Here is a 13,356-nt window from a genome sequence, read left to right on the forward strand (position 1 = left end):
CAAGCTGAACGAATACAGTAATACTCCTTACTATTAACATTTATTTTAAAATAGCATTCCCATGCATATATATCTTTCTTTATGTGCTTTACACATGAAAGGAGCAAAATTGATAACAATCTGAAATGTTTCTTGAGCAGCAAATCAGCATATTAGAATGAGAATGATTTCTGCAGGATCATGTGAAACTGAACATGGAGTAATGGCTGCTAAAAATTCAGCTTTACATCACAGTATAATAATAAATTACATTTTTCAATATATACACCAAGTTGCCATGATGCTTAACTAATGGAAACAGTTCAAATGACCCATATAACTTGTCAAAAGATATTTCTATTCTGATGATTATTAATCAAACTTGAAGTTTTTATTGAACATTGGTGTCTTTAGCAATACACCAGCTGATGCTTATGCATTACAGTATTTTCACCATTGCTTTGTGTCTAAATTATTTTTTTTGCATTAATAATGTCCTCAGGTTTATTTTACACTTTTTTTATGAAAATACACGGAAAGGAAGAAAACTATGAAGCTCTCACAAACGTCAGTATGTTTGTAATGTCTCATCGTAAGTATGGGTCGAATGGATGCCCTCAGCTGAGTTGGTGTAGGAGCAGGACGTGGCCGCACTAACGGTCAGATGGTCTGTGCCAGAGTGAGAGCACACTTTCACGTGGGAACCCGGCCACTTCACGCAGACAGACAACGCAGGGGTAGCTAAGTGTGAAGCTTCCAAACTGTCACTTATGCAGACAGCCTCCCTCCCTCTGCCTGTCGCTCTTTCTCTCCCCTCGCGTCATACTTTATCCATGGTCCCTCACAAAAACTAGACAAGCACACAGGCACACACACTTGTTCTCGCCATATCAACACACACACACACACACACACAAAACACACTGTGTCAATCTCAAGACATCACTGATAGACAGGAGGGGGAGGAAGGAAAGAAAGAAGAGGGAAAGAGACAGAAAGCGAAAGACAGTGGAATGAGCTCCTGACATTCAGCAACTTATTCTTTATATGTCCCTCCATCAGCTGAAGCACAGAGAATAGACGAAAATGGAAAAGGAAGTCAAGAACGAGAAGACAGTGAGGAAAAGCCTAGACATGAGACATAGTGTATAGGGGAGAGAGTTTGTGGGACAGCGGAGAGCTAAAGTGTCCCCATTCTCTCAGTGCCTGGGCGTAACAAAGCTGTGGGCAGGCTAGCAGGACAGTGGAATGGAATAACAGTGGGTTGCAGTTCGCTGGGGACCCTGTTTCCCCGCGCCTCTTTTGGGTCACATTGCTGGTGACCCCACCCTGATTGTTTCCCTTGGCTCTGTCAGATCCTGTTGTTGCTGAATGGTTTAATGGGGAGAAAATAAAGGAGGGGCCGAGTGGTCTTCCTCTGCTCTGAGAGATTTGACTATTTGACCTAAATAAACAAAATATCCACATTTTAGGAAGAAGAAACGAGGGTGTAATGAGGGCAAAGAGACACAGAGCGCCCCCATCTGTCGAGGCAGAACATAACGAAGGAGGTACCATGACTGCATTTAAGTTACAATTAATTAATTAATTCCTTACATTTATATAACGCTTTTCTAGACACTCAAAGCGCTTACATAGTCAGGGGGTATCTCCTCATCCACCACCAGTGTGCAGCATCCACCTGGATCCACAATGCACATTCAATAACTGTTCATAAAACCTGTGCATGATTTTATACCAAAATCTATCTATCTATCTATCTATCTATTTGTTGATATCCACTTAGCCATTCATTTATCCTTCTATCTGTTTATTTATCTATCTATCCATCTGTCTAGGTGTCCATCTCATTTTGCATGAGAATCAGATTTTTTGCATGTATAAGTGAATAAGACCCAATTTTGACCTCACTATTTCCCCCCAACTCCCCTATGATATTTGTGGAAAGACATTGATTATTTATGCAGGAATTGTCCAATTTGTTGTTGATTGTATGACCAATATTTCTCATCCAAATAGAAACATATGTAACTACTGCTAACCACCTGTTCTGTGGTTCAAAACGAATTTGTTTAACTTATGTTTAAAGCGTTTAAAGCCCTATGGAGTCTTCTTAAAATCAATGGTGCAAGCCCATCCATTGCAGCAGTTGCTCAAGTCAAATATCTGAGCAGCAAGGGCCAGTGGCCTCTTAATTGAACAAATGGCTTGCTTAATTGATCATTGATTTGTGATCAATAAGGTACATGTGTTCTGGATCTTTACAAGTAAGTGATTGAGAATGAGCTATAAAATCTGCCAGGTAGTTTGGCAGTTGCCAATAAACTCACTTCCTCTCAGTAAAGCAGACAAGAGGAAAAAGAGAGTGAGAGAAAGGACACTGTTAGAAAGGAACATAGGAGTGTTTAGAATTATGACAGCCTTATTTATTCGGTCTTAATCTGGACTATACATGTTGCTTTCGACACGGAGCACAGCAGAGTGTTTCTAGTGCTCTGCAAACACACACACACACACACACACACACACACACACACACACATACACAAGTGTTGGTTTCAGAGTGGCATGGGTCCACGTGATGTGGGGTATCACTTGGGTCCTCAATCTCCACTCCAAGGAAACCATCAATGGCTCTCTTTGATCCCCCACTCAAGGTCTGTCTTAAAAGAGCCACAGACGGATGGAGAGATGGGGAGACACTCCACATCAGTGGGCACGGCCGGCAGCCTCAGGTACCTTCTCACCACACTCGTGCCATCCCATTAAATATGGAACACAAAGACAAAGGAGCCAGGATTGGGAGCGCAGGGGACAGCACTCCATCCATTTGAAGAGCGAGCTGATGAGGAAACCTACACAAACATACACACAGCTGACAAACAGGTTCACAGCAAAAAGGTTTTAAATGGCCCTTTTGCAGTTACAGTCTTGAATAAACTCCCAAATCACAGCGTTAGACGGATGTTGCACTGTGCCACTGCCCCAGGAAAGCCAGATTAACACACACCTTAAACCATGAAATCAGCTCAGAAATGTTTGGTGATCACTGGATTTCCAGATGAAACTTCAGAAATCAGAAAAAAAGAAAAGATAAACACTGTTGTTACAGAAAAAAAAAAAGATAAAATGCAACTCTTAATATGCACCATGCAATGGGTCACACAATTCCTTGTCCATGCTGTAAAACAACACATTTAAAAGAAATAAAATAAAATTGAAATATTGCAGTGCATAATATGCACCATGCAATTAATATTTTGTGATTTTCTCCTTTCAGACACCCTTTACCACATTCCTAATTCTGTAAATCAATACAATGTTGCTATTTTTCTATTAGAAGAAAAGATGTAAAGGAGGGCACTCTTTAAGAGTGTGTGCATCTATGTCCAGTGTTTGTGGTCAGTGTGGGCAGGACAGTCATTTCTTCTCCATCTGTGGGTGATCCATCTCCTACAGTTCTAGCCCTTCCATTTAGCTCTGCCAAAGCGTGAAACATTCAGTCATTATATGTGTGCAGGCATGTGGGGAATGTGGGAATCATTGGCATCCCAGTGGAGTGAGACAATACACACTCAAGATCAGATCTGTTAAAAGAACATGACAGTGCTGCTAACACACACAACTGCATACATACAGCGTACACTCTGGACACACTTCAAATGAAAGGAAAGTGGCACAGTCAAGTACTACTGAACTTCACTGAATATTGAAAGTTGTTACAATGGAACCAGCCTAAAATATGCTTTTCAGATCAATTAAAAAAGTAAAATAATTAGAACCAAACAGTTTATGAAATAACTCAATTGTAAGAGGTAAAGCAAATGTTAAATAACTGTAATTATAAATGATAAATAAAAATTGCATAAACTGCAACCTAAAAAAAATTGCACCAATAAGAAATCTGATCTCTTAGGCTTGTGAGAGCACCCCTGTCCTGAGAACACAATTTAAAGTTGAAAGTATTTTGCAGTTTACAAAGTGTGTTACTTGTCGATTCTTTTGAAAATTACTTAAAAGTAAATCCAACATTTTAAGGATTTATTTATTTTATTCATTTTTATTTCTTTATTTTCAATGTACAGGTTTGGAATGACACCAGGGTGAATAAATGATAATGTGAAATTACATTTTTGGGTAATTATTATTATACATTTTTTTACTAGATTTTTTTTTTTATCAACAAAGTATACATTTGTGTAACTGAACTTTTGACTCATACCCATGTCATTATACAGAGTTGTGTCCTGATATGTCACAAAAACAAGAGCACACGCACACACACACACACACACACACACACACACACACACACACACACACACACACACACACACACACACACACACACACACACACACACACACACACACACACACACACACTATCTAAATGGGAACATAACTTATACTTCTATTGTTTTTATATACAGATAATTATAACAAAAACTAAATTAGTTTGCTATGTGAAACATTGTTACTGCAGACAGTATATCTCAGCAACGACAAACCTTTCTTCCCCCTCAATCACTCTTTCCTTTTTTCTTCCTCCTTACTCTCTCCTGACTCTTTATGCAGATCCCGACTCCCAACCATATGCACACACACACACACACACACACATGCAATGGCGTCTCCCCAGGGGCACAGGGGAAGGGCAGGGAGGATGGAAATGAATTCAGCGATGTTGCAAGTGGCAACACGCATCTGCATCTGTAATTAACCCCCAGAACGACACACTGAGCTCCCCACTACTTTCCTCCCTCCCTCCATTTCTTTTCTATCTCTCTCATCCTCTCTCAAAGGCTTTTTAAGAGATGCTTGGTGGGCCAATTAGGGTGAGTGTCTGTGTGTATGTGGTGCATGTATGTGTGTGAATGCCCTGGCACATCTCGAGTATGGAGGAGTGTATGTTTGCATGAATTGATCTTTAAGTGGGAGTGTGTGTGTGTGTAAGTGTGTAAAGTGGCATCTCTTTGTGTCTGGGACCGGGCACATTTGCGTGTGTTTTAGTGTTCCCCTCAAGCCAGAGCTGGCTGCATCTCTGTCCTGCTTGAGTTTGATGACATTTCCACAGGGAATATCTCTGACATCAGAACGCCAGCCAAAAGCTCAAAACACACGCTGCCACGTGCCAGTTTCAATAGCTTACACGGTTAGTCATTAAATTAAAGTCATAATCATCATCAAATCACATTAATAACACCCATAACATTTAAGACTAACTCTTTGGCAAAGTTTAGCAGGTAGGGTCAACTGCAGTGCAGGAAGGGACACGATGCCTTACTCACGTTAAATGAATGTAATGGGGAAGCTTGATGAGGATCAAGAGGGACCCCCTGGATGAGGTCTGGAGGAAGGAGAGGAGAGGAGGAAAGGGTAGAGAGGCCCACCTTCTGTCTCTTTAGAGGGGTGCATCACTGTGTGGCCAATTAGCAACATCCAAGACACAGGGGCTAAGTACACAAATATAACCACTGCAGAAACACACTGCATTTCTTTCAACAATTAATTTACAACTTTGAAATAGTTTTACAGAAAAATCTAGCTTGATTGGGAATCTCTACTAATAATATAATGGTCTAGGTGTTTTTACCATAGTCGAGCTACAGTCTCTGTCTGAGTAACAGTACATCATTTAATATTTGAAGGATTAAAAGAAATGTCAACTCTGCCATGTTTTTAAAAGTGAGGCAGATTCTATTCTGTTTAAAGTGTATTTATTCTGGATTAAACTGTACAAAAACTTGTTTAAAAATTATATAAAATGTCAAATAAATCAAAAAAAAAAAAAAAAAAAACTAATGTAACTGAAAAAATCTAACTGTATGTAAAATATATTTTCATGTCTTCAGAAAGTTTAATGCTGTCATAAATAATTAACATCTAAAATGAAATCAACTAGCACATCACTACAAGAAACGAACACTGATAGTGAAAACTAACCAAAAACTATAAGTTAAACTTAAAGGATAAAAAGAAATATTATGATTAATGAAAATTTAAATGATTGATGCGTAATATTAGTGCACTGAACTTGGTAGCCTAAAATAGTAAAACTGAAATAAAAAATAAATAAACTGAAAAAAATATATTAAAAAAACGAAAGAGAATGAAATAGATAAACTGAAAATGAACAAAAAACTAAATTGTATTAAGAAAAATTAAAAAAAAAAATGATAATGATAATAATTACTACTATTACTACTACTAAATAATTATTACCAAGTCTGACTGAAATTATAGTTTGAAATGCAACTGTTTGTTATGTAAATCAAATAAACAAACAAACAAAAATAATAATAAAAAAATTAAGGTCTATGAGATGGTGAAGTTATTCAAATAGCAGTAATAAAAGGTAGTTTGAAGTAGATTTCGCTCATATTTGTCCTTATAGAAACCAAATAAAAGTTTATGGACTGTCACATAGAAGCAACCTAAAAAGAAAATCCAAAAGATGCTTTCTAAAATAGGCAAAAGCAAAAGAGAAAGTCCTTGAAAATTATTAAAAAGATCCTCCTTGCTCACCTTCCTGATGTCTTTACATATAACCCTGAACATGCATTATAAATGAACGGATAATTACCGTGTGTGGTATGATAGGGATTTATTAGCACTATAAGGGGAGCATCTGCCATACGCACTGTGGGTAAACAGAAAGAACTGTGAGTAAACAGAGACGCCTGCGGGTGTTCTCTCGGCCCTCTCCTGATGGTGGGGTGTTGTGGCGTGGAATATGAAGGAAAATGTGGCCTGTGAATAATGCATTACCCCGTTGGTCAACAGTTCTTGATCTGCTTTAAAGAACGGAGGACTCTTTGCTATTATGAGATTAAAAACAGCCAACCTTTGTCAGCGAAAAGCCACGCCGCCACCGAACATGTCAACACTGCGATTCTGCCTGTCCACACATGGAAATGCAGCTGCAGTACAGGACGTGGTGGAATCAAAGCTTGTATGCATGATACTGCCGCCCTCTTTAGATAGTAAGGGAAGTCGTGGCCTAATGGTTAGAGATTCTGACTCATAATCCAAAAGGTTGTGAGTTTGAACTGTATGTGGTGTGGAGTGAATGTACAGTGCTCTCTCCACCTTTAATACCACGACTGAGGTGCCCTTGAGCAAGGCACCGAACCCCCAACTGCTACCCGGGCGCCGCAGCTGCCCACTACTCCGGGTGTGTGTTCACGGTGTGTGTGTGTGTTCACTGCTGTGTGTGTGCACTGGATGGGTTAAATGTAGAGCATGAATTCTGAGTATGAGTCACCGTTTTTATTTCAATCGGACACAATTTTGGTAATCTCAATCTCACTCACTAAATAATTGCAATTATTAAACACACTTTGAAACACTGATTTAAAAAAAAAGAAAAAAAAAGAAAAGAAAAAAGAAAAGAAAAGAAAAGAAAAGAAAAGAAAAGAAAAAAAGTGTGCTTCCAAGCTTAAGCTTAAGTAGGCTATACTTAAAGGGATTGTTCACCTTTGGTTGCTGTTTGACTTGCATAGTATAAATTTTTTTTTCTCCATACTATGGAAGTCAATAGGACTAGTTACTGAAGGTAAACTATCCCTGTTTACCACTACAGAAATTGACTGGACTCAGTTTGTGAGTGCACTAGGTGGCAACACTTGAATTATTATTATTTTAATGTATTATTTACTTTTTTATTGTCGCCTTAGAAAAACCACTAAGAGAAAACGTGGAAAAGTTGATAAAGACAACTGAAAACAGGTAAAAACAAAAACGGACATTTACTAAGAATACTTGCTGCCCTCTGCAGATCAGGTGAACTTTTTTTTTACCAAATACATTTTTTTTAAAAATTGTGCAAATGCATCCAACAGAAAATTCAGTGAACAGACTTTAGCCAGGGTACTGCCATATTACATTTTTCACTGTAATGAAAGTGTGGCTGTGAAAAATAAAAGTACAATGCATTCAGTGGATTGTACTATTGGTTCAAATACATGTAATGTGGGCTGAAGCTGACAATACCTCTAGGCAGGTTTCATTTTAGAAGAAGAATGTAAAATGAAATACACTCAAAAAATAAAATAAATAAATAAATGAGCAACTTTTGATGTTTGCCAGTGATCTTAAGAAGAAAAGCCAATGATAGCCAGTGATGAGCCTTCTCAAACGACGATGGTCACTGACATGAAAAGAACACAAATATAATCAAATGGAGCAGGGGATATTGCTCTTAAGTGGTTCTGATTTTCCACACTGGTAGCTTTAGTGTGACAAAGTCTCTGCTTGAGTCCTCTCAGGTATGTATGTGTGTGTGTTTGGGCTAGAACGAGAGACATGGGTAGCTCATCCTCGCATAATCATTCCTCAGCTTTAACTCTGTGTAACAATGTTAGCTCTGGTCTGGCAGAGAAAGTTAAATATTCACGATACAAGGCAATCTACTCAGTGTTCTAACAAAGTGCCCTGCCAAGTTCAGCCATGTATGTAGAGACTCACTGAGGGAAAGAGAGAGAGAGAGAGTGAGCGAGACAGAGGAAGGATCTATTTTATTATTCACATAAGGCATAATAAACCAGGGCTGCTCGGTTAGGACCTAAAATCCCTTTACCTTTAATGCGACAGCAATGATTTGAGCACATCCTATTAATAGTCCAAGAGTCTCATCTTAATGCCAGGATCCATGTTAATAAGTACTTGTAAAAAGCTATTAATAGATGCACATCTCTTTTTCTGAGCCTGTGGAATTTAACGACACGTTCAAGTGTGTGTTTTACAGTAATTGTGTGTGCGTAGCAACAATATATGAGCTTTGAGGTGTGTGTGTGTGTGTGTGTGTGTGTGTGTGTGTGTGTGTAATGCTTGGTCTCCAGCTGTGGGCCCTGGTGTGTTCAGGCTCCAGGATGCTGGCCAAGCAGGAGGGAGTGAGACATGGATATTTAATGGCCAGGGACACAGATGCCCTTCACCAGAAAACCTCCCAGCCTTTGATTCCCACACATTACTGCTTAATGGAAAACAAGACCAGCGTTTATGCTTATCAAGTGAAATTAAAACAGGCCGGTTAGTCTACAAGTCCAGCTGGATTCCTCCTCTTCAATGGTAGGATACAACATGGATATATTTATTCGCATATAAGAAAATTTGTGTATTTTTATGAATATCATATTAGGTATGATGCAGTTCAAATGGTGCTACGGAGACAAACTTGTAAGAGATCATTTTCAGATTAATGTTCATATAGCCAGTCTTTATTACAAAATATACTATGACAGGATGATCAGGAGTCTTTTACATTTTTACAAAACATTTATCAATTTATCAATCAGTCAATCAATCAATCTATATTAAGCAGCACAATAAACTGTTTTCAACATTCATAATAAATAAATGTCCCTTGAGCTCCAGCAGTTTAATAATTTCCGAATTATCACTTTACACTGAACACTGAAGAAATGGCCGTTGAAAATTCAGCTTTGACATCACAGGAATAAATTGCATTTTAAAAAATGTTAATATACAGAACAGCTGTTTTGAATTGTTAAAAATATTTCACAAAATTACTGATTAAATAACTGTAGCCAGGGTAAGCATAAGACACACACTTCTATCAAAAACATCACAAAATCTTGTGAAAAAATATATGAACTCAAATTAATGATATGAGCTGAAATTATTTATGTGAGCATGCAATTATGATTTAAGAGTAATTAGTTCAGTGCATGATACTGGATTGCAGAGACAACAGTCAAATATTCAGTTTAATGGTCAGTATACAAGGATAGGCTATCTGACCACAGAATGCAAAAACTAACCAATCAGAATCAAGTATTCCCGAAGCATTCAGAGTTTAAGTCTTGTAAAAGTTATAAAAATAACTCTACTATAAATAAAGCTACTGTAAAATAAAATAGAATCATAATAATAACGTAACGTAATTCTATTTTCACATAGAAAGACAAAAACAGCATAAAAGACACAACAGATCAACCAAATTAATAAATCATTTATATATGGTTGTCATGTTTATTTAATCCAGCCAATCATAATGCTGAGTTCTTTAAACACACTCAGTATCTTCCAGCAACCCTCCACGACCCGACTCAACCTCTAATTTCATAATTAGGTCCGGTGGGGGAACTTGAGGGAGTCTGGGACGAGTCTCATGTTCAAGTCAAGCCTGTTTATGCTTTTCCTCATTTTTTATTTATATTATTATCAAATGGACATGCAGACTTTAGAAATCAAAGGAAGAATGTCATGTCCTTAGCAAGAAGAGTTATTATTAAATTGGCTTATTTCAATTCAAAAGAATTTAACTGTGTTAAAATTTCAAAAGCATGAGGTGACACTTCACTAGACTCAAATATCGCATTGTCCTATTGTTATAAATACCTTATGTTTGCATCCCCAAGTGCAATACAAGAATGTGTGTGTGTGTGTGTTTGTGTGTGTGCATGTGTGTGTGTGTGTCTGTGTGCACATTTCTGTGTTGGGCAGGTGTGTCTAAGAGGCATGTGATTTCACTATCCATATTTTGACACCTACATCTACATCTAAGTAACATATATACAAACACACACACACACACGCACACACACACACACACACACACACACAGCACTTAAATAAAGTCATGTAACCGCAAGCAATTACTGGATGTATTTTTGTTCTGATCCTGAATCTCCTTTGTTCTGAATTAAATTTCTAATGATTTAATCATACTCAAATTAAGCAGCACAACACTCCAGAAACATGACTCTCAGTGCCAACGTCGTCTACAATTCCTGAAGACGTTTTATAGGCATTTAAGCGAGGGTGGGCTGCACACACTTTATATGACACCAGAGTTGTTTTGCTCTGCTGGGATATTGTTTTGTCTGGTACTCATGATAAGGGTAATTTGTTTGGTAGGTTTAAAGAGGAGCGATAATGTCGTTATAATGAGAAGGCTGACTGAGGATATGTACAGTGTGGCAGAGAGGTAATTTGTAAAGATAGCCCACATTCTGTCAGCAGCTGAGAGCAGGAGCTGGTTATGTGAGGAGCTCTGTGAAATGAACGTATGGGCTTAGCTTACACACACACACAAAGACAAACAAGCACAGTAAAGATCATCAGAAGTAATGGATTCTTCAATGTCTTTCTTGCCTCAAAGGCTTTATAATCTGTCTTCACACATACAGTATAGTTAACTATATATATATATATATATATATATATATATATATATATATATATATATATGTGTGTGTGTGTGTGTGTGTGTGTGTGTGTGTGTGTGTAATTTTTTAAAGAAATTAACACTTTTAGTCAGCAAAAAAATAAAGTGTTGCTTTGAACATTCTATTCTTCAGAGAATCTTGAAAAAAGCAATATTGAACAGCACTTTTTTCAACTTTGATAATTAAAAAGTGTCTCTTGAGGGCAAAATCTGCATATTAATATGATTTTTGAAAGATCACATGTTATTAAAGTATGCATTAATTGCTGCTGAAAATTCAGCTTTGCAATAGGAATACTTGACATTTTATAAAAAATAAATAAAAAGGATAGTTTAATGGTAAATCTTTTTACAGTATTACTATTTTACTGTATTTTTGATCAAATAGATGCAGCCTTAGAATTATTTCCAAACAAAACAAAACAAAAAAAGCCCTATCCCAAACTTTTGAAGAGTAGTAAAAATAATTTTTTGGTTTATAAGAAATACAAATAAAATAAATAAAAGCTATTCATATACATTAGCCATGGATGGTTCTATGAATAAATAAATAAATCATAAAAGGTTGTGCACAGCAGAATTACAGCAGCACTATCAGAATAGATGTATTGGAGCTTGTGCATGTGTGTTTGTTTATGGCCGTTTATTGATACAGTATATGTGTTTCATCATAATCAGGAGACTCAATGATACGCATATTGCTGTGTGTGTGATGACTTGGGTGAAATTTCAGTTTCTCGCGCAAATCTATCAAATGGCTTCAGAAAACATGGAATACAGAGCATGAGTCATATGGACCACATTTAAACAATTAATTTAAGTCAAAGATTGGTCCAATTGTTTTGCTTTTGTTTATTGTATTTCCTTTTTTCCATCCACGCAGATTTTGCAGTAAAAATTCCCATTAGAGGCAAAAAGAGCTCTATACACGTATTGTAAATGCGAGAGCAACTGAGAAAAGATCCATCTCAATGTGCGGATTCAAACACACAATTAATAATCGCTGTTACTGCCACCCGCCTACCGCTGACCGCACTGGAACAAAAACAAATGTTGCGAAAGGCACATCGGCTCTCTCATTAATTTGAGAGTAGGGTCATTACTTGTTTGAGGCAGAGTGCATTAGTCGTGTAGACAGGAAGGAGAAATGATGCGGCCCACCGCCGTCGGGGGATGAGGAAGTTTTTTCCTGTTTTTAGACAGGAAGTGGGGGGTTGTGTATTTTACAAGGAGCGGTCAAGTAGGACCTCACGAGCCAAACTCCCCATGCATGAGGGATGTAATGGAGGGATGCTGGGCAGTTGATGCGGTTTCTTGAATTTTAGTTATTTATAAATTGGGAGCATACTCAATTTTTCTTAATTGAATTCCCAGTATAAGCTCTTAAAAAAAAAAAAAAACTAACCTTGTTAAAGTTATTGACAGGGCAAAGAAATAAATAGCAAGAGGCATGTGGGGGGAATGGGGAGGATTCAATCCATGGATTTAAAAAAAAATAATAATAACATGTCCTCTCTCTCTCTCTCTCTCTCTCTGTCCTTAGCAAATTAGGGAATAATGTGAAAAAATGCTTAGCACATGAGAAAGCGAGCCCATGCAGACAGAGAAGTGGGTCCCTTGAGGGGGCCACCAAGCCCCACATACATAAATCTAAAGCCAGATGCAAACAATCAATTTTCAATTTTAATTATTTACCTTGCCCTGTCAGATAGAGGCATTAATTTTCCTTCTATGTCTGGATTAAAAATTTAAAATTTGTAGATTAATATTTGGCAGAGTTGGCAGGAAAGGGTTCCCCCGTCCAAAAATTGTATTATTACCCCTTTTATGGTGTGTGACTGGCATGCTGAACACTGCAATCGATAACTTAATAAATTCTCACTGACCCCCTCTGTTGGCCCCATGTTTATACATTCACACACACACACACACACACACGCACACAAGCATGCACACACACACACACACACACACATACACACGCACACACACACACACGCACACACACAACAACAACACTTGCAAAGTCAGTCTATTTCAACAGCATTGACACACAACTTCACTACTAGCTTTCTAGCAAGACAGTATTTAGCTACAGATTTAGCTAGTGATGATTAAAAATAATTCTTAGCACTGAAGAAATCCCACATACATTATCATTTTCTAATGTTCAACAAAAGCTAA

The sequence above is a fragment of the Carassius gibelio genome, chromosome A16 (genome assembly GCF_023724105.1).
Source record: "Carassius gibelio isolate Cgi1373 ecotype wild population from Czech Republic chromosome A16, carGib1.2-hapl.c, whole genome shotgun sequence".
Classification (NCBI taxonomy): Eukaryota; Metazoa; Chordata; class Actinopteri; order Cypriniformes; family Cyprinidae; genus Carassius; species Carassius gibelio.